This window comes from Cucurbita moschata, unplaced genomic scaffold, assembly GCF_002738365.1.
Source record: "Cucurbita moschata cultivar Rifu unplaced genomic scaffold, Cmos_1.0 Cmo_Scf00008, whole genome shotgun sequence".
NCBI classification, from domain to species: Eukaryota; Viridiplantae; Streptophyta; class Magnoliopsida; order Cucurbitales; family Cucurbitaceae; genus Cucurbita; species Cucurbita moschata.
Window position 1 is genome coordinate 5149789 of NW_019268524.1, and position 4879 is coordinate 5154667.

Genomic DNA, 4879 nt, shown 5'->3' on the forward strand with positions numbered 1-4879 from the left:
AAAAAAAAAAAAAAAAAAAAAAAAAAAAAAAAAAAAAAAAAAAAAAAAAAAAAAAAGAGGTGAATTTAATGGGCAGAAAATACAAATATATATAAATATTGGGGCTCACATGCATAAAAGAAAAAAGTCCTAGATTTCCGCCGGATTTTGTTATTAACCGTAAACTCAATAGGATTAGGGAGTAATTTAATATTTTATTATTTTAAAGTATAGAATCAAAATATCACAAAGATTAGGGACTAGAAACATAATTATTATGCAAATAAAATTTAATTATATTAAAAAGTTACCAATAATAGAAATGGGTATGATGACGTGTAATATAAAATTAATAAATTAATTACTAATTACACACTGATTAATATGTACATACTCAAGAACAGTCATTAATTACAAATCATTTTCACTAATTTTGATTAGTTTACATAATCATTGTGTTAATTGGGGGTTAAACAAATTAAAGTGGTTTATCCCGACATTCAACAGAAATTCTATAATAATAGGTGTACAAATGATTTATATATATATATATATTTAGTAATATTACCATATTAATTTAATTATGTTTTATTTAAATAGAGAGAAAATAGAGAAAATTTGCTTTTATTTTGACAAATTAATATGAAATATTAGGGTTTTATAATATTTATTATTATTTTTTTTTTTTTATGAAAATCTAAAAGTTTTTGGAATTTTTAAATATAGAATTGATTGGGTCACATACGAACAAGGTTCAAGTCTACGGATATGTTAGGATGTCTCAGCTGCATACATCACTACACTCCCACTTGACACCTACCGTGACCTTCTCGAATTCTCAAAACTTCTGTCACTCCATCCCTGCAGGGGCAGAGAACTTATCGCTGTCTCAGCTGCATACATCACTGCACTTCCACTTGACACCTATCGTGACCTTCTCTTGAATTCTCAAAACTTCTGTTGCTCCATCCCTGCAGGGGCAGAGAACTCATCGCTGTCTCGGCTGTGGGGGAAGTCGGAATAGGAGAGCACTCATCTTCTCAAATCAAAGCTTCTGTCGCTCCATCCCTGCAGGGCAGAGAACCCATCGCTGTCTCAGCTGTGGGGGAAGTCGGAATAGGAGAGCACTCATCTTCTCAAATCAAAACTTCTGTGGCTCCATCCCTGTAAGGGCAGAGAACCCATCGCTGTCTCAGCTGTGGGGGAAGTCGGAATAGGAGAGCACTCATCTTGGGGTAGGCTTACTACTTAGATGCCTTTTAGCAATTATCTGTTCTGCACTTGGCTACCTAGCGTTTACCCGTGGGCACGATAACTGGTACACCAAATGGATGAAACCCTAAATTCAATTTTTTGTTCCTTTGTAATCAAACGGGAATGTCAGAATTATAGATTCTGAATCTAGATTCCATATCCTAATTTGAATCGAGATTCGAAATTCTAATATCTCACACCTACTTTTGTTACTAAGTGTAACAACTCAAGCCCACTGCTAGCAAATATTGTTCACTTTGGTCCGTTATTGTTACGGCCCAGATCCACCGCTAGCAGATATTGTCTTCTTTGGACTTTTCCTTTCAGGCTTTCCCTCAAGGCTTCAAAACGCGTCGAGGAGAAGGTTTTCACACCCTTATAAAGGGTGTTTTATTCTCCTCCCAACCAATGCGGGACATCACAGTTATGTATTATCGTCAGCCTCACGGTTTTAAAACGCATCTATTAGGGAGACGTTTCCACACTCTTATAAGAAACGTTTTGTTCTCCTCTCCAAATAACGTGGGATCTCACGCTAAGACTGAATACTCTAACGATACTCGAAAAATAAATCGAAAAAAAAAATAATAATAAAGAAAAAGGTAAAAAAATAAAACAAGGCAATATAATTACAATCTAAATAGGGAAACAATAGAGTACTTGTGTTTGTCTTGTTGTTAAATACATAGAATCATAAAGCTTGGCATGCAATATGGTTGACAACATTATGATATGCAATGAATCAAATTTTAATTTATTAATTTTCTCCTTTTACACCACAATTAAATTATTAATCAATAATTATAAACTTATTAATTACGTAATTAACATCATAATTAATAAACAAATCAGACAACAAACAATTATGTATGTTCTTTAAAAGGTAACTGTATGATGTTGTCTGTCTAGCTCTGTCTATAAACGTATCTTAGGTTGTCTATAAACGTATCACTAAAGATGTGGGACAAGAACCCGCCCGAACAGAATGAAGAATGAGAAGGGAGTGGAGAGAAATTTTACCTGTTAACTAACTTGGTCGGGGATGAAATTATATTCCCCGTCTCCAACTTCGACCCCGACAAATCTCCGAATATATATATATATATATATATATTTATTTATTTAGTGAATAAATAAATATTTCTATACTATAATATTAAATTTTAAATTTTTAGAAATTAATGTGGTATGATGTTTTACATTTTTTTTTAATAAAAATTATATTGAAAAATAGAAATTATACATTAAATTTGTTTTTAAATGAATATATTTTCTTAAAAAAATTATATTAAAAATGTAAAAATTTTCCGGTAGGGATTCGATCATCGTCCCAATCCTTTAAAAAATAAATGAAGAATTTCGAGAGAGATGGGAATTGGAATAGGAGGCAGGGACGGGGATGCGGAAAGCTTCCCCGTCTCCGCCCCATCCTATGAACATCCATATCAAGATTATATGCGTTACAAAATTAAATTTATATTCTAAACCAATCTGAACGTAACAAAATTTTATAATTATTAATTAGGGTTGTAGGCTTTGTTTGTTGACTAACTTTGGTACCGAAAATCAAACCCTACAAAAGCTAGGGCTAGTGACACGTTTTTCGTAATTAAAAGTAACATGACACGATTTTTCCCCCTTAAATCATATATCAAATCAACTCATTAAATTTTATATAATAATCGTTCTTTGAAATAAAACGAAATTATCACCGTCGACTTTATATCCATTGAATTCTTAAAAAATTTGTTTTGTTTAGTTATATGATCTGAACCTAAAATTTAAATTACGTTGAGTTTACGGTACGATTGTTGATTTGATATCAAAATTCAAATTAATTAATGTTTTTATATATATATATATATTTTTTTTTTTTTTTGAAACATCATCATTCCCTTTGAAAATAAAATATTTTGGACATATACTAAGAAATAAATTATTGAATATTGACGTTATTTTTCAATCCACGTAATCTCTTGCAACGACGTGACTTCCTAAATTTATCGACTCGTTGAAGTCATAAATTTAATTTTAATTAGAGACGTTCATTTAACCTACAAGATTGAGATTTCATAGGGACCTGCCTCGAACAAGGTGGAAAATACCCATGGAAACGAAGAATGTGGGAGGGAGCAATAAGAGATTTCTAATCGTTAGCTAAACAAAATCGGAGAAGGAAATTACATTCCCTGTCCCTGGACCCACCCTAATCCTCACCGACCCCTTTAGAAATTATATTAAAAATGAAAATTATCGTGTATATATATATATATATATATATATATATATATATATATATATATATATATATATATAAACTTTTTGCATAATTTCAAAAATACTTTTAATTCTTTTAAAATCTTTTTTTAAAAAATACCTTTTAAACTTTTTTAAAAACTTTACAAATATTTAAACTTTTTTAAAAAACTTCAAAAATACTTTTTAATTTTTTAAAAAAATTTAAAATATTCTTCATGAACTTTCTAAGGTAACATTAAAAAAAAAAAAAAAAAAAAAAATTAGATAATCGATGATGTATTCATAGACAGTTTTCGTCCATATATTAATAGTAAAAAAAATTTAATTTTTTTATAAAATTGAAAGTGTTAATATTACTTTTATAACCTTATAAGTATTTTTTAAATACAGTACTGAAAAATATTTTTAAATTATTAAAAAAAAATTTGAAAGGGTTAATGAAATTTTTGAAAATTTAAATATATTTTTGAAACCTATTAAAAATTTAAAGCCATCTTTGAAATAAAATATTATCAGTTTCATATAATTTTAAGTTTTTTTTTATTTTTATATTATTAAAATTTTTGAAAATTTAATTAAAATAAAATAAAATAGAAGTGAGGATGTTGGAGGTCGTGTAGTCAAATTCGGTTAAAATTGCACGCTATCCAACCAAAAAGAAAACAAAAAATGGTCCTCTCTTTCTCTCTCTAGAAGTCATCGCCGCCGTGATGGTCGCCGGAGCAGGAGATACAAGGCGGTGGTTGGCCCTTTTGCCTTCTCTCTCCTAACTTTTAACTACCAAATTAACTAACCCTGTTACCATCTATGATCATTAAAAAAATGATTGAACCAATATGTTTTTTTTATGTAATTTTTAAATTCTCGTTCTTCGTTAAGGTTAAGATTAAGATTATCTTAATGGTCGTTTAAAACATGTTTTGTCTTATAACTCACATTGTTCTATTTTTCTCCTTCGAGAAAACGTTTACTACTGTACTACAAGAGTATAAATAATCGTTCTATTCACTACTTATCGTATCAAATTTAATGAGAAGGATTGAACACTACGTCTGTCAAAAAATTCTTTTTATAATAGCAAATTTAATGAGAAGGTACTCTCGTTGTACTAAAACTTAGGAGTGTTCATGGGTCGAGTTAGAATGTTTTTTAGACGTGAGCCCGTCGTTAATAGATATTGTCTGTTTTGGTTCGTTACATAGCGCCGTTAATTTCCCAGTTTTAAGACATGTTTGTGAGGGAGAGGTTTCCACCTTTATAAGGAATGTTTCGTTTTCCTCTCCAATTGGGATGACCCAACATCCTTGCTGACACACTGTTCAGTGTCTGGTTCTGATCCCATTTGTAACATTTCAACCCCCACCGCCAAGTGTCTGACCTTGATACC